This window comes from Amblyomma americanum, chromosome 1, assembly GCF_052857255.1.
Source record: "Amblyomma americanum isolate KBUSLIRL-KWMA chromosome 1, ASM5285725v1, whole genome shotgun sequence".
Taxonomy (NCBI): Eukaryota; Metazoa; Arthropoda; class Arachnida; order Ixodida; family Ixodidae; genus Amblyomma; species Amblyomma americanum.
In genome coordinates this window covers 454,804,793-454,822,767 of record NC_135497.1, presented here as the reverse complement: position 1 = coordinate 454,822,767, position 17,975 = coordinate 454,804,793, and the positions used below count along the sequence as shown (strand labels likewise).

Sequence of the window (17,975 nt, the reverse complement as noted above, 5' to 3'; positions counted from 1 at the left end):
CGTAAGAGGGCTCTCGCACAGTTTCCGCCCTCGCCGTTAGATGACGTTCTACGTCACACTTGCTGTATTACAGGACGTGCTACGTCCACCGCTATGCACGAGAGTGGCGCTGGTGAACACTCTCAAGGTTCGCTTTCACGCAAAACAAAGATACCCACGAAAGCAGCAGATTGGACAGGGGTCGCCGTAGCTCAGTTGGTAAGAGCACCGAACACGATATACGGAGATAGTGGGTTCGGATCCCACCGGCGTCAAGGTTGTTTTTTCTGCTGCTTTATAAGTAATTTTCTTTAAAAAGAAAAGAACTAATTGATTGGTACTAGATATTTAAAAAAAATAGAAACATTCCTCTGTGCTCCTTGGTTTCGGTGTCTGTTGGCTTCCTTAATATGTTTGTCTAACGAGCCCCTCATTTCATTTGCCTTGTCTGCTAATAGCTTAACGGGGGTCTCGGTTCTGGCAGTCTTGATGACATAGGTAGCGTAAGAGGGCTCTCGCACAGTTTCCGCCCTCGCCGTTAGATGACGTTCTACGTCACACTTGCGGTATTAGAGGACGTGCTACGTCCACCGCTATGCACGAGAGTGGCGCTGGTGAACACTCTCAAGGTTCGCTTTCACGCAAAACAAAGATACCCACGAAAGCAGCAGATTGGACAGGGGTCGCCGTAGCTCAGATGGTAAGAGCACCGAACACGATATACGGAGATAGTGGGTTCGGATGCCACCGGTGTCATGGTTGTTTATTCTGCTGCTTTATAAGTACTTTCTTTAAAATGGTACTAGATATTTAAAAAAATAGAAACATTCCTCTGTGCTCCTTGGTTTCGGTGACTGTCGGCTTCCTTAATATGTTTGTCAAACGAGCCCCTCACTTCATTTGCCTTGTCTGCTAATAGCTTAACGAGGGTAACGGTTCGGGCAGTCTTGATGCCATAGGTAGCGTAAGAGGGCTCTCGCACAGCTTCCGCCCTCGCCGTTAGATGACGTTCTACGTCACACTTGCAGTATTACAGGACGTGTTACGCCCACCGCTATGGCCGAGGGTGGCGCTGGTGAACACTCTCAAGATTCGCTTACACGCAAAACATAAATACCCACGAAAGCAGCAGATTGGACAGCCGTCGCTGTAGCTCAGTTGGTAAGAGCACCGGATGCGATATTCGGAGGTCGTGGGTTCGGATCCACCGGCGGCATGGTTGTTTTTTCTGCTGCTTTATAAGTAATTTTCTTTTAAAGAAAGAAATTGATTGGTACTAGATATTTGAAAAAATAGAAACATTCCTCTGTGCTCCTTGGTTTCGGTGACTGTTGGCTTCCTTAATACGTTTGTCAAACGAGGCCCTCACTTCATTTGCCTTGTCTGCTAATAGCTTAACGGGGGTCCCGGTTCTGGCAGTGTTGATGCCATAGGTAGCGTAAGAGGGCTCTCGTACAGTTTCCGCCGTCGCCGTTAGATGAAGTTCTACGTCACACTTGCGGTATTACAGGAGGTGCTACGTCCACCGCTATGGACGAGGGTGGCGCTGGTGAACACTCTCAAGGCTCGCTTACAAGCAAAACAAATACCCACGAAAGCAGAAGATTGGACAGCCGTCGCCGTAGCTCAGTTGGTAAGAGCACCGGACGCAATATTCGGTGGTCGTGGGTTCGGATCCCACTGGCGTCATGGTTGTTTTTCTGCTGCTTTATAAGTAATTTTCTTCAAAGAGAAAAGAACTAATTGATTATTACTAGATATTTAAAAAAAAAGAAACATTCCTCTGTGCTCCTTGGTTTCGGTGACTGTTGGCTTCCTTAATATGTTTGTCTAACGAGCCCCTCATTTCATTTGCCTTGTCTGCTAATAGCTTAACGGGGGTCTCGGTTGTGGCAGTCTTGATGCCATAGGTAGCGTAAGAGGGCTCTCGCACAGTTTCCGCCCTCGCCGTTAGATCACGTTCTACGTCACAATTGCGGTATTACAGGACATGCTACGTCCACCGCTATGGACGAGGGTGGCGCTGGTGAACACTCTCAAGGTTCGCTTACAGGCAAAACATAAATACCCACGAAAGCAGCAGATTGGACAGGTGTCGCCGTAGCTCAGTTGGTAGCAGCACCGGACACGATATACGGAGATCGTGGGTTCGGATCCCACCGGTGTCATGGTTGTTTATTCTGCTGCTTTATAAGTACTTTTCTTTAAAAAGAAAAAAAACTAATTGATTGGTACTAGATATTTAAAAAAATAGAAACATTCCTCTGTGCTCCTTGGTTTCGGTGACTGTTGGCTTCCTTAATATGTTTGTCAAACGAGCCCCTCACTTCATTTGCCTTGTCTGCTAATAGCTTAACGAGGGTAACGGTTCTGGCAGTCTTGATGCCATAGGTAGCGTAAGAGGGCTCTCGCACAGTTTCCGCCCTCGCCGTTAGATGACGTGCTACGTCACACTTGCAGTATTACAAGACGTGTTACGTCCACCGCTATGGACGAGGGTGGCGCTGGTGAACACTCTCAAGGTTCGCTTACACGCAAAACATAAATACCCACGAATGCAGCAGATTGGACAGCCGTCGCTGTAGCTCAGTTGGTAAGAGCACCGGACGTGATATTCGCAGGTCGTGGGTTCGGATCCACCGGCGGCATGGTTGTTTTTTCTGGTGCTTTATTAGTAATTTTATTTTAAAGAAACAAATTGATTGGTACTAGATATTTAAAAAAAATAGAAACATTCCCCTTTGCACCTTGGTTTCGGTGATTGTTGGCTTCCTTAATACGTTTGTAAACGAGCCCCTCACTTCATTCCTTGTCTGCTAATAGCTTAACGGGGGTCTCGGTTCTGGCAGTCTTGATGCCATAGGTAGCGTAAGAGGGCTCTCGCACAGTTTCCGCCTTCGCCGTTAGATGAGGTTCTACGCCACACTTGCGGTATTACAGGACGTGCAACGTCCACCGCTATGGACGAGGGTGGAGCTGGCGAACACTCTCAAGGTTCGCTTACACGCAAAACATAAATACCCACAAAAGCAGCAGATTGGACAGCCGTCGCCGTAGCTCAGTTGGTAAGAGTACCGGACGCGATATTCGGGGGTCCTGTGTTCGGATCCCAGCGGCGGCATGGTTTTTTTCTGCTGATTTATAAGTGTTTTCTTTAAAAAGAAAAAAAACTAATTGATTGGTACTAGATTTTAAAAAAAAATAGAAACATTCCTCTGTGCTCCTTGGTTTCGGTGACTGTTGGCTTCCTTAATATGTTTGTCAAACGAGCCCCTCATTTCATTTGCCTTGTCTGCTAATAGCTTAACGGGGGTCTCGCTTGTGGCAGTCTTGATGCCATAGGTAGCGTCAGAGGGCTCTCGCACAGTTTCCGCCCTCGCCGTTAGATGACGTTCTAGGTCACACTTGCGGTATTACAGGACGTGCTACGTCCACCGCTATAGACGAGGGTGGCGCTGGTGAACACTCTCAAAGTTCGCTTACACGCAAAACATAAATACCCACAAAAGCAGCAGATTGGACAGCTGTCGCCGTAGCTCAGTTGGTAAGAGCACCGGACGCGATATTCGGAGGTCGTGGGTTCGGATCCCAGCGGCGGCATGGTTATTTTTTCTGCTGCTTTATAAGTAATTTTCTTTAAAAAGGAAAAAACTAATTGATTGGTACTAGATATTAAAAACAAATTGAAACATTCCCCTGTGCACCTTGGTTTCGGTGACTGTTGGCTTCCTTAATACGTTTGTCAAACGAGCCCCTCACTTCATTTGCCTTGTCTGCTAATAGCTTAACGGGGGTCTCGGTTCTGGCAGTCTTGATGCCATCGGTAGGGTAAGAGGGCTCTCGTACAGTTTCCGCCCTCGCCGTTAGATGACGTTCTACGTCACCCTTGCGGTATTACAGGAGGTGCTACGTCCACCGCTATGGACGAGGGTGCGCTGGTGAACACTCTCAAGGTTCGCTTACACGCAAAACATAAATACCCACGAAAGCAGCAGATTGGACAGGGGTCGCCGTAGCTCAGTTGGTAAGAGCACCGAACACGATATACGGAGATCGTGGGCTCGGATCCCACCGGTGTCATGGTTGTTTTTTCTGCTGCTTTATAAGTGCTTTTCTTTAAAAAAAAACTAATTGATTGGTACTAGATATTAAAAAAAATCAATCAATCAATCAGGTTTATTTCACATCATGGATGTGGGGAGCGGGGACAAAAAGCCTATAGAGGCTTGACGGAGGTCCCCGCCCCCTACAGCAACTACATTGTGCACAAAAACCCAAAATCACACAACCGTACAATATATGTTATGCCTGTGACATATTTAAAACAAAAGCACATTGCATCGAAAATAAAACACGTTCAGGGCATCAAAAAACACATAACCATCAAACATATCACGTAAAGAGGGAAGGCATAAAAGCAGGCTGAGTTAGTACACTAAAGAAAGAAACTATATGCTGTTACTCTCCACTAATTACAGTTTTTCACAAATTGTTTTAAAATGGACGGGATATTATAGGACAGCATTTGTCTGCCGTAGTTAGTTCGCGTTCGCGGTAAATACCAGTTGTATCCGATGCGCGTATTGTAGGGGCGTTCTCTGCATGTTAGTCGAGACAAATCAGCGAGAAATGCAGTTCCTTAATTAATATTTGATGTGTACTTTTTGCGGAGCATGACAGAGTACAATTGCACAATAGGTACAATGTGTAATGCCTCAAAGACAGGTTTGGTGTGTACATCATTTGGGATGTTGTTAATTGCACGAACTGCTTTTTTCTGTAGTGCATGGAGTTTTGTAATATTGGAGACAGTGGTTGTACCCCAGACTAAGAAACAATAAGTTATAACACTGGTGAACAAAGAGTCGTACAAAAGTTTTTTTATGCATTGTGGAAAGTAGTACCGAAACTTGGACAGGATACCTACTACTCTTGAAATTTTGGCAACTGTATTATCAACATGAACATCCCAAGATAAGTTGTCGTGGAATGTGACACCAAGGCTTTTAACGGAAGAGGAGAGGTGTATTTTTGATGAACCGATCGATAACGTTAACTCAGAAACAGACTTATTACGGGGTCTAAAAAGCACAGCTTTTGTTTTGCTTATATTGATATTCAGCGAATTGGAAAGTGACCAGTGGTGTAGCGAACGTAGGCACCTCGTAGCATTTACTTCCAGACTCGATACACATGGTGCCCTGAAAAATAGGCTGGTGTCATCAGCGTAGATAACAAAAGTTGTGTTAGGGTCAATGTTTACAATATCATTAATGTAGAGATTAAAAAGTAGCGGTCCGAGTATGCTATTCTGGGGTACGCCGGCAGCAATATGCTTGGGGTCAGATAGTGTGTTATCAATCACAACCTGCTGAAAACGGGCCTCTAAATATGATTTAATGATACTATAAAAACAACCTCGGAAGCCATATCTGTCTAGTTTTAGTAATAAGGTTTCGTGATTAACGCGATCGAACGCCTTAGAAAAATCTATAAAAATGCCTAGTGTTAGTTCTTTGTGTTCGAAAGATTCTAAAATCAGCTTCTTCTGTGTAAGAAGAGCGGTCTCAGTGGAGTGTAATTTCCTAAATCCATGCTGACTGGGTGTGATCAACTTATGCTTTTCGCAAAAACCTAGAATCCTGCTATGTAACAGCTTTTCTAAACATTTGGAAAATAACGGGAGTATAGATATCGGACGGTAATTGGATAAATTGTTAGTATCCCCTCCTTTATGAATTACGATGACCCTGAGAAACATTCCTCTGTGCTCCTTGGTTTCGGTGACTGTTGGCTTCCTTAATATGTTTGTCAAACGAGCCCCTCACTTCATTTGCCTTGTCTGCTAATAGCTTAACGGGGGTAACGGTTCTGGCAGTCTTGATGCCATAGATAGCGTAAGAGGGCTCTCGCACAGTTTCCTCCCTCGCCGTTAGATGACGTTCTACGTCACACTTGCAGTATTACAGGACGTGTTACGTCCACAGCTATGGACGAGGGTGGCGCTGGTGAACTCTCTCAAGGTTGGCTTACACGCAAAACATAAATACCCACGAAAGCAGCAGATTGGACAGCCGTCGCCGTAGCTCAGTTGGTAGCAGCACCGGACACGATATTCGGAGGTCGTGGGTTCGGATCTCACCGACGTCATGGTTGTTTTTTCTGCTGCTTTATAAATAATTTTCTTTAAAAAGAAAAGAACTAATTGATTGGTACTAGATATTTAAAAAAAAAGAAACATTCCTCTGTGCTCCTTAGTTTCGGTGACTGTTGGCTTCCTTAATACGTTTGTCAAACGAGCCCCTAACTTCATTTGCCTTGTCTGCTAATAGCTTAGCGGGGGTCTCGGTTGTGGCAGTCTTGAGGCCATAGGTAGCGTAAGAGGGCTCTCGCACAGTTTCCGCCCTCGCCGTTAGATCACGTTCTACGTCACACTTGCGATATTACAGGACGTGCTACGTCCACCGCTATGGACGAGGGTGGCGCTGGTGAACACTCTCAAGGTTCGCTTACACGCAAAACAAAGATACCCACGAAAGCAGCAGATTGGACAGCCGTCTCCATAGCTCAGTTGGTAAGAGCACCGGACGCGATATTCGGAGGTCGTGGGTTCGGATCCCACTGGCGGCATGGTTGTTTTTTCTGCTGCTTTATAAGTAACTTTCTTTAAAAAGAAAAAAAGCTAATTGATTGGTACTAGATATTAAAAAAAATAGAAACATTCCCCTGTGCACCTTGGTTTCGGTGACTGTTGGCTTCCTTAATACGTTTGTCAAACGAGCTTCTCACTTCATTTGCCTTGTCTGCTAATAGCTTAACGGGGGTCCCGGTTCTGGCAGTCTTGATGCCATAGGTAGCGTAAGAGGGCTCTCGCACAGTTTCCGCCCTCGCCGTTAGATGAAGTTCTACGTCACACTTGCGGTATTACAGGACGTGCTACGTCCACCGCTATGGACGAGGGTGGAGCTGGCGAACACTCTCAAGGTTCGCTTACCCGCAAAACATAAATACCCACGAAAGCAGCAGATTGGACAGCCGTTGCTGTAGCTCAGTTGGTAAGAGCACCGGACGCGATATTCGAAAGTCGTGGGTTCGGATCCCACCGGCGGCATGGATATTTTTTCTGCTGCTTTATGAGTAATTTTCTTTAAAAAAGGAAAGAACTAATTGATTGGTACTAGATATTAAAAACAAATAGAAACATTCCCCTGTGCTCCTTGGTTTCGGTGACTGTTGGCTTCCTTAACACGTTTGTCAAACGAGCCCCTCACTTCATTTGCCTTGTCTGCTGATAGCTTAACGGGGGTCTCGGTTCTGGCAGTCTCGATGCCATAGGTAGCGTAATATGGCTCTCGTACAGTTTCCGCCGTCGCCGTTAGATGAAGTTCTACGTCGCACTTGCGGTATTACAGGAGGTGCTACGTCCACCGCTATGGACGAGGGTGGCGCTGGTGAACACTCTCAAGGCTCGCTTACAAGCAAAACATAAATACCCACGAAAGCAGCAGATTGGACAGCCGTCGCCGTAGCTCAGTTGGTAAGAGCACCGGACGCAATATTCGGTGGTCGTGGGTTCGGATCCCACTGGCGTCATGGTTGTTTTTCTGCTGCTTTATAGGTAATTTTCTTTAAAGAGAAAAGAACTAATTGATTGGTACTAGATATTTAAAAAAATAGAAACATTCCTCTGTGCTCCTTGGTTTCGGTGTCTGTTGGCTTCCTTAATATGTTTGTCTAACGAGCCCCTCATTTCATTTGTCTTGTCTGCTAATAGCTTAACGGGGGTCTAGGTTGTGGCAGTCTTGATGCCATATGTAGCGTAAGAGGGCTCTCGCACAGTTTCCGCCCTCGCCGTTAGATGACGTTCTACGTCACACTTGCAGTATTACAAGACGTGTTACGTCCACCGCTATGGACGAGGGTGGCGCTGGTGAACACTCTCAAGGTTCGCTTACACGCAAAACATAAATACCCACGAAAGCAGCAGATTGGACAGCCGTCGCTGTAGCTCAGTTGGTAAGAGCACCGGACGTGATATTCGCAGGTCGTGGGTTCGGATCCACCGGCGGCATGGTTGTCTTTTCTGCTGCTTTATTAGTAATTTTCTTTTAAAGAAACAAATTGATTGGTACTAGATATTTAAAAAAATAGAAACATTCCCCTTTGCACCTTGGTTTCGGTGATTGTTGGCTTCCTTAATACGTTTGTAAACGAGCCCCTCACTTCATTCCTTGTCTGCTAATAGCTTAACGGGGGTCTCGGTTCTGGCAGTCTTGATGCCATAGGTAGCGTAAGAGGGCTCTCGCACAGTTTCCGCCTTCGCCGTTAGATGAGGTTCTACGCCACACTTGCGGTATTACAGGACGTGCAACGTCCACCGCTATGGACGAGGGTGGAGCTGGCGAACACTCTCAAGGTTCGCTTACACGCAAAACATAAATACCCACGAAAGCAGCAGATTGGACAGCCGTCGCCGTAGCTCAGTTGGTAAGAGCACCGGACGCGATATTCGAAAGTCGTGGGTTCGGATCCCACCGGCGGCATGGATATTTTTTCTGCTGCTTTATGAGTAATTTTCTTTAAAAAGGAAAGAACTAATTGATTGGCACTAGATATTAAAAACAAATAGAAACATTCCCCTGTGCTCCTTGGTTTCGGTGACTGTTGGCTTCCTTAACACGTTTGTCAAACGAGCCCCTCACTTCATTTGCCTTGTCTGCTAATAGCTTAACGGGGGTCTCGGTTCTGGCAGTCTCGATGCCATAGGTAGCGTAAGAGGGCTCTCGCACAGTTTCCGCCTTCGCCGTTAGATGAGGTTCTACGCCACACTTGCGGTATTACAGGACGTGCTACGTCCACCGCTATGGACGAGGGTGGAGCTGGCGAGCACTCTCAAGGTTCGCTTACACGCAAAACATAAATACCCACAAAAGCAGCAGATTGGACAGCCGTCGCCGTAGCTCAGTTGGTAAGAGTACCGGACGCGATATTCGGGGGTCCTGTGTTCGGATCCCAGCGGCGGCATGGTTTTTTTCTGCTGATTTATAAGTGTTTTCTTTAAAAAGAAAAAAAACTAATTGATTGGTACTAGATTTTAAAAAAAAATAGAAACATTCCTCTGTGCTCCTTGGTTTCGGTGACTGTTGGCTTCCTTAATATGTTTGTCAAACGAGCCCCTCATTTCATTTGCCTTGTCTGCTAATAGCTTAACGGGGGTCTCGCTTGTGGCAGTCTTGATGCCATAGGTAGCGTCAGAGGGCTCTCGCACAGTTTCCGCCCTCGCCGTTAGATGACGTTCTAGGTCACACTTGCGGTATTACAGGACGTGCTACGTCCACCGCTATAGACGAGGGTGGCGCTGGTGAACACTCTCAAAGTTCGCTTACACGCAAAACATAAATACCCACAAAAGCAGCAGATTGGACAGCTGTCGCCGTAGCTCAGTTGGTAAGAGCACCGGACGCGATATTCGGAGGTCGTGGGTTCGGATCCCAGCGGCGGCATGGTTATTTTTTCTGCTGCTTTATAAGTAATTTTCTTTAAAAAGGAAAAAACTAATTGATTGGTACTAGATATTAAAAACAAATTGAAACATTCCCCTGTGCACCTTGGTTTCGGTGACTGTTGGCTTCCTTAATACGTTTGTCAAACGAGCCCCTCACTTCATTTGCCTTGTCTGCTAATAGCTTAACGGGGGTCTCGGTTCTGGCAGTCTTGATGCCATCGGTAGGGTAAGAGGGCTCTCGTACAGTTTCCGCCCTCGCCGTTAGATGACGTTCTACGTCACCCTTGCGGTATTACAGGAGGTGCTACGTCCACCGCTATGGACGAGGGTGCGCTGGTGAACACTCTCAAGGTTCGCTTACACGCAAAACATAAATACCCACGAAAGCAGCAGATTGGACAGGGGTCGCCGTAGCTCAGTTGGTAAGAGCACCGAACACGATATACGGAGATCGTGGGCTCGGATCCCACCGGTGTCATGGTTGTTTTTTCTGCTGCTTTATAAGTGCTTTTCTTTAAAAAAAAACTAATTGATTGGTACAAGATATTAAAAAAAATCAATCAATCAATCAGGTTTATTTCACATCATGGATGTGGGGAGCGGGGACAAAAAGCCTATAGAGGCTTGACGGAGGTCCCCGCCCCCTACAGCAACTACATTGTGCACAAAAACCCAAAATCACACAACCGTACATTATATGTTATGCCTGTGACATATTTAAAACAAAAGCACATTGCATCGAAAATAAAACACGTTCAGGGCATCAAAAAACACATAACCATCAAACATATCACGTAAAGAGGGAAGGCATAAAAGCAGGCTGAGTTAGTACACTAAAGAAAGAAACTATATGCTGTTACTCTCCACTAATTACAGTTTTTCACAAATTGTTTTAAAATGGACGGGATATTATAGGACAGCATTTGTCTGCCGTAGTTAGTTCGCGTTCGCGGTAAATACCAGTTGTATCCGATGCGCGTATTGTAGGGGCGTTCTCTGCATGTTAGTCGAGACAAATCAGCGAGAAATGCAGTTCCTTAATTAATATTTGACGTGTACTTTTTGCGGAGCATGACAGAGTACAATTGCACAATAGGTACAATGTGTAATGCCTCAAAGACAGGTTTGGTGTGTACATCATTTGGGATGTTGTTAATTGCACGAACTGCTTTTTTCTGTAGTGCATGGAGTTTTGTAATATTGGAGACAGTGGTTGTACCCCAGACTAAGAAACAATAAGTTATAACACTGGTGAACAAAGAGTCGTACAAAAGTTTTTTTATGCATTGTGGAAAGTAGTACCGAAACTTGGACAGGATACCTACTACTCTTGAAATTTTGGCAACTGTATTATCAACATGAACATCCCAAGATAAGTTGTCGTGGAATGTGACACCAAGGCTTTTAACGGAAGAGGAGAGGTGTATTTTTGATGAACCGATCGATAACGTTAACTCAGAAACAGACTTATTACGGGGTCTAAAAAGCACAGCTTTTGTTTTGCTTATATTGATATTCAGCGAATTGGAAAGTGACCAGTGGTGTAGCGAACGTAGGCACCTCGTAGCATTTACTTCCAGACTCGATACACATGGTGCCCTGAAAAATAGGCTGGTGTCATCAGCGTAGATAACAAAAGTTGTGTTAGGGTCAATGTTTACAATATCATTAATGTAGAGATTAAAAAGTAGCGGTCCGAGTATGCTATTCTGGGGTACGCCGGCAGCAATATGCTTGGGGTCAGATAGTGTGTTATCAATCACAACCTGCTGAAAACGGGCCTCTAAATATGATTTAATGATACTATAAAAACAACCTCGGAAGCCATATCTGTCTAGTTTTAGTAATAAGGTTTCGTGATTAACGCGATCGAACGCCTTAGAAAAATCTATAAAAATGCCTAGTGTTAGTTCTTTGTGTTCGAAAGATTCTAAAATCAGCTTCTTCTGTGTAAGAAGAGCGGTCTCAGTGGAGTGTAATTTCCTAAATCCATGCTGACTGGGTGTGATCAACTTATGCTTTTCGCAAAAACCTAGAATCCTGCTATGTAACAGCTTTTCTAAACATTTGGAAAATAACGGGAGTATAGATATCGGACGGTAATTGGATAAATTGTTAGTATCCCCTCCTTTATGAATTACGATGACCCTGAGAAACATTCCTCTGTGCTCCTTGGTTTCGGTGACTGTTGGCTTCCTTAATATGTTTGTCAAACGAGCCCCTCACTTCATTTGCCTTGTCTGCTAATAGCTTAACGGGGGTAACGGTTCTGGCAGTCTTGATGCCATAGATAGCGTAAGAGGGCTCTCGCACAGTTTCCTCCCTCGCCGTTAGATGACGTTCTACGTCACACTTGCAGTATTACAGGACGTGTTACGTCCACAGCTATGGACGAGGGTGGCGCTGGTGAACTCTCTCAAGGTTGGCTTACACGCAAAACATAAATACCCACGAAAGCAGCAGATTGGACAGCCGTCGCCGTAGCTCAGTTGGTAGCAGCACCGGACACGATATTCGGAGGTCGTGGGTTCGGATCTCACCGACGTCATGGTTGTTTTTTCTGCTGCTTTATAAATAATTTTCTTTAAAAAGAAAAGAACTAATTGATTGGTACTAGATATTTAAAAAAAAAGAAACATTCCTCTGTGCTCCTTAGTTTCGGTGACTGTTGGCTTCCTTAATACGTTTGTCAAACGAGCCCCTCACTTCATTTGCCTTGTCTGCTAATAGCTTAGCGGGGGTCTCGGTTGTGGCAGTCTTGAGGCCATAGGTAGCGTAAGAGGGCTCTCGCACAGTTTCCGCCCTCGCCGTTAGATCACGTTCTACGTCACACTTGTGATATTACAGGACGTGCTACGTCCACCGCTATGGACGAGGGTGGCGCTGGTGAACACTCTCAAGGTTCGCTTACACGCAAAACAAAGATACCCACGAAAGCAGCAGATTGGACAGCCGTCTCCATAGCTCAGTTGGTAAGAGCACCGGACGCGATATTCGGAGGTCGTGGGTTCGGATCCCACTGGCGGCATGGTTGTTTTTTCTGCTGCTTTATAAGTAACTTTCTTTAAAAAGAAAAAAAGCTAATTGATTGGTACTAGATATTAAAAAAAATAGAAACATTCCCCTGTGCACCTTGGTTTCGGTGACTGTTGGCTTCCTTAATACGTTTGTCAAACGAGCTTCTCACTTCATTTGCCTTGTCTGCTAATAGCTTAACGGGGGTCCCGGTTCTGGCAGTCTTGATGCCATAGGTAGCGTAAGAGGGCTCTCGCACAGTTTCCGCCCTCGCCGTTAGATGAAGTTCTACGTCACACTTGCGGTATTACAGGACGTGCTACGTCCACCGCTATGGACGAGGGTGGAGCTGGCGAACACTCTCAAGGTTCGCTTACCCGCAAAACATAAATACCCACGAAAGCAGCAGATTGGACAGCCGTTGCTGTAGCTCAGTTGGTAAGAGCACCGGACGCGATATTCGAAAGTCGTGGGTTCGGATCCCACCGGCGGCATGGATATTTTTTCTGCTGCTTTATGAGTAATTTTCTTTAAAAAAGGAAAGAACTAATTGATTGGTACTAGATATTAAAAACAAATAGAAACATTCCCCTGTGCTCCTTGGTTTCGGTGACTGTTGGCTTCCTTAACACGTTTGTCAAACGAGCCCCTCACTTCATTTGCCTTGTCTGCTGATAGCTTAACGGGGGTCTCGGTTCTGGCAGTCTCGATGCCATAGGTAGCGTAATATGGCTCTCGTACAGTTTCCGCCGTCGCCGTTAGATGAAGTTCTACGTCGCACTTGCGGTATTACAGGAGGTGCTACGTCCACCGCTATGGACGAGGGTGGCGCTGGTGAACACTCTCAAGGCTCGCTTACAAGCAAAACATAAATACCCACGAAAGCAGCAGATTGGACAGCCGTCGCCGTAGCTCAGTTGGTAAGAGCACCGGACGCAATATTCGGTGGTCGTGGGTTCGGATCCCACTGGCGTCATGGTTGTTTTTCTGCTGCTTTATAGGTAATTTTCTTTAAAGAGAAAAGAACTAATTGATTGGTACTAGATATTTAAAAAAATAGAAACATTCCTCTGTGCTCCTTGGTTTCGGTGTCTGTTGGCTTCCTTAATATGTTTGTCTAACGAGCCCCTCATTTCATTTGTCTTGTCTGCTAATAGCTTAACGGGGGTCTAGGTTGTGGCAGTCTTGATGCCATAGGTAGCGTAAGAGGGCTCTCGCACAGTTTCCGCCCTCGCCGTTAGATGACGTTCTACGTCACACTTGCAGTATTACAAGACGTGTTACGTCCACCGCTATGGACGAGGGTGGCGCTGGTGAACACTCTCAAGGTTCGCTTACACGCAAAACATAAATACCCACGAAAGCAGCAGATTGGACAGCCGTCGCTGTAGCTCAGTTGGTAAGAGCACCGGACGTGATATTCGCAGGTCGTGGGTTCGGATCCACCGGCGGCATGGTTGTCTTTTCTGCTGCTTTATTAGTAATTTTCTTTTAAAGAAACAAATTGATTGGTACTAGATATTTAAAAAAATAGAAACATTCCCCTTTGCACCTTGGTTTCGGTGATTGTTGGCTTCCTTAATACGTTTGTAAACGAGCCCCTCACTTCATTCCTTGTCTGCTAATAGCTTAACGGGGGTCTCGGTTCTGGCAGTCTTGATGCCATAGGTAGCGTAAGAGGGCTCTCGCACAGTTTCCGCCTTCGCCGTTAGATGAGGTTCTACGCCACACTTGCGGTATTACAGGACGTGCAACGTCCACCGCTATGGACGAGGGTGGAGCTGGCGAACACTCTCAAGGTTCGCTTACACGCAAAACATAAATACCCACGAAAGCAGCAGATTGGACAGCCGTCGCCGTAGCTCAGTTGGTAAGAGCACCGGACGCGATATTCGAAAGTCGTGGGTTCGGATCCCACCGGCGGCATGGATATTTTTTCTGCTGCTTTATGAGTAATTTTCTTTAAAAAGGAAAGAACTAATTGATTGGTACTAGATATTAAAAACAAATAGAAACATTCCCCTGCGCTCCTTGGTTTCGGTGACTGTTGGCTTCCTTAACACGTTTGTCAAACGAGCCCCTCACTTCATTTGCCTTGTCTGCTAATAGCTTAACGGGGGTCTCGGTTCTGGCAGTCTCGATGCCATAGGTAGCGTAAGAGGGCTCTCGCACAGTTTCCGCCTTCGCCGTTAGATGAGGTTCTACGCCACACTTGCGGTATTACAGGACGTGCTACGTCCACCGCTATGGACGAGGGTGGAGCTGGCGAGCACTCTCAAGGTTCGCTTACACGCAAAACATAAATACCCACAAAAGCAGCAGATTGGACAGCCGTCGCCTTAGCTCAGTTGGTAAGAGTACCGGACGCGATATTCGGGGGTCCTGTGTTCGGATCCCAGCGGCGGCATGGTTTTTTTCTGCTGATTTATAAGTGTTTTCTTTAAAAAGAAAAAAAACTAATTGATTGGTACTAGATTTTAAAAAAAAATAGAAACATTCCTCTGTGCTCCTTGGTTTCGGTGACTGTTGGCTTCCTTAATATGTTTGTCAAACGAGCCCCTCATTTCATTTGCCTTGTCTGCTAATAGCTTAACGGGGGTCTCGGTTGTGGCAGTCTTGATGCCATAGGTAGCGTCAGAGGGCTCTCGCACAGTTTCCGCCCTCGCCGTTAGATGACGTTCTAGGTCACACTTGCGGTATTACAGGACGTGCTATGTCCACCGCTATAGACGAGGGTGGCGCTGGTGAACACTCTCAAAGTTCGCTTACACGCAAAACATAAATACCCACAAAAGCAGCAGATTGGACAGCTGTCGCCGTAGCTCAGTTGGTAAGAGCACCGGACGCGATATTCGGAGGTCGTGGGTTCGGATCCCAGTGGCGGCATGGTTATTTTTTCTGCTGCTTTATAAGTAATTTTCTTTAAAAAGGAAAAAAACTAATTGATTGGTACTAGATATTAAAAACAAATTGAAACATTCCCCTGTGCACCTTGGTTTCGGTGACTGTTGGCTTCCTAATACGTTTGTCAAACGAGCCCCTCACTTCATTTGCCTTGTCTGCTAATAGCTTAACGGGGGTCTCGGTTCTGGGTGTCTTGATGCCATAGGTAGCGTAAGAGGGCTCTCGCACAGTTTCCGCCCTCGCCGTTAGATGACGTTCTACGTCACACTTGCTGTATTACAGGACGTGTTACGTCCACCGCTATGGACGAGGGTGGCGCTGGTGAACACTCTCAAGGTTGGCTTACACGCAAAACAAAGATACCCATGAAAGCATCAGATTGGACAGCCGTCTCCATAGCTCAGTTGGTAAGAGCACCGGACGCGATATTCGGAGGTCGTGGGTTCGGATCCCACTGACGGCATGGTTGTTTTTTCTGCTGCTTTATAAGTAATTTTCTTTAAAAAGAAAAAAAGCTAATTGATTGGTACTAGATATTAAAAAAAAATAGAAACATTCCCCTGTGCACCTTGGTTTCGGTGACTGTTGGCTTCCTTAATACGTTTGTCAAACGAGCCCCTCACTTCATTTGCCTTGTCTGCTAATAGCTTAACGGGGGTCCCGGTTCTGGCAGTCTTGATGACATAGGTAGCGTAAGAGGGCTCTCGCACAGTTTCCGCCCTCGCCGTTAGATGACGTTCTACGTCACACTTGCGGTATTACAGGACGTGCTACGTCCACCGCTATGCACGAGAGTGGCGCTGGTGAACACTCTCAAGGTTCGCTTTCACGCAAAACAAAGATACCCACGAAAGCAGCAGATTGGACAGGGGTCGCCGTAGCTCAGTTGGTAAGAGCACCGAACACGATATACGGAGATAGTGGGTTCGGATCCCACCGGCGTCAAGGTTGTTTTTTCTGCTGCTTTATAAGTAATTTTCTTTAAAAAGAAAAGAACTAATTGATTGGTACTAGATATTTAAAAAAAATAGAAACATTCCTCTGTGCTCCTTGGTTTCGGTGTCTGTTGGCTTCCTTAATATGTTTGTCTAACGAGCCCCTCATTTCATTTGCCTTGTCTGCTAATAGCTTAACGGGGGTCTCGGTTCTGGCAGTCTTGATGACATAGGTAGCGTAAGAGGGCTCTCGCACAGTTTCCGCCCTCGCCGTTAGATGACGTTCTACGTCACACTTGCGGTATTAGAGGACGTGCTACGTCCACCGCTATGCACGAGAGTGGCGCTGGTGAACACTCTCAAGGTTCGCTTTCACGCAAAACAAAGATACCCACTAAAGCAGCAGATTGGACAGGGGTCGCCGTAGCTCAGATGGTAAGAGCACCGAACACGATATACGGAGATAGTGGGTTCGGATGCCACCGGTGTCATGGTTGTTTATTCTGCTGCTTTATAAGTACTTTCTTTAAAATGGTACTAGATATTTAAAAAAATAGAAACATTCCTCTGTGCTCCTTGGTTTCGGTGACTGTCGGCTTCCTTAATATGTTTGTCAAACGAGCCCCACACTTCATTTGCCTTGTCTGCTAATAGCTTAACGAGGGTAACGGTTCGGGCAGTCTTGATGCCATAGGTAGCGTAAGAGGGCTCTCGCACAGTTTCCGCCCTCGCCGTTAGATGACGTTCTACGTCACACTTGCAGTATTACAGGACGTGTTACGCCCACCGCTATGGCCGAGGGTGGCGCTGGTGAACACTCTCAAGATTCGCTTACACGCAAAACATAAATACCCACGAAAGCAGCAGATTGGACAGCCGTCGCTGTAGCTCAGTTGGTAAGAGCACCGGATGCGATATTCGGAGGTCGTGGGTTCGGATCCACCGGCGGCATGGTTGTTTTTTCTGCTGCTTTATAAGTAATTTTCTTTTAAAGAAAGAAATTGATTGGTACTAGATATTTGAAAAAATAGAAACATTCCTCTGTGCTCCTTGGTTTCGGTGACTGTTGGCTTCCTTAATACGTTTGTCAAACGAGGCCCTCACTTCATTTGCCTTGTCTGCTAATAGCTTAACGGGGGTCCCGGTTCTGGCAGTGTTGATGCCATAGGTAGCGTAAGAGGGCTCTCGTACAGTTTCCGCCGTCGCCGTTAGATGAAGTTCTACGTCACACTTGCGGTATTACAGGAGGTGCTACGTCCACCGCTATGGACGAGGGTGGCGCTGGTGAACACTCTCAAGGCTCGCTTACAAGCAAAACAAATACCCACGAAAGCAGCAGATTGGACAGCCGTCGCCGTAGCTCAGTTGGTAAGAGCACCGGACGCAATATTCGGTGGTCGTGGGTTCGGATCCCACTGGCGTCATGGTTGTTTTTCTGCTGCTTTATAAGTAATTTTCTTCAAAGAGAAAAGAACTAATTGATTATTACTAGATATTTAAAAAAATAGAAACATTCCTCTGTGCTCCTTGGTTTCGGTGACTGTTGGCTTCCTTAATATGTTTGTCTAACGAGCCCCTCATTTCATTTGCCTTGTCTGCTAATAGCTTAACGGGGGTCTCGGTTGTGGCAGTCTTGA

At 46.0% G+C, this 17,975-nt stretch overlaps 4 non-coding genes across 4 annotated transcripts; all 4 read left to right on the top strand.

Moving 5' to 3' along the window:
• The first annotated feature begins 1,594 nt into the window (after positions 1-1,594).
• On the top strand, positions 1,595-1,668 carry TRNAL-CAA (transfer RNA leucine (anticodon CAA)). The gene has a single exon. It is a non-coding gene; the product is annotated as a tRNA-Leu (tRNA).
• Positions 1,669-7,498: 5,830 nt separating this feature from the next.
• Positions 7,499-7,572, top strand: TRNAL-CAA (transfer RNA leucine (anticodon CAA)). The gene has a single exon. It is a non-coding gene; the product is annotated as a tRNA-Leu (tRNA).
• Positions 7,573-13,401: 5,829 nt separating this feature from the next.
• On the top strand, positions 13,402-13,475 carry TRNAL-CAA (transfer RNA leucine (anticodon CAA)). Its single transcript has one exon. It is a non-coding gene; the product is annotated as a tRNA-Leu (tRNA).
• A 4,213-nt stretch (positions 13,476-17,688) lies between these two features.
• Positions 17,689-17,762, top strand: TRNAL-CAA (transfer RNA leucine (anticodon CAA)). Its single transcript has one exon. It is a non-coding gene; the product is annotated as a tRNA-Leu (tRNA).
• The last annotated feature ends 213 nt before the right edge of the window (positions 17,763-17,975 follow it).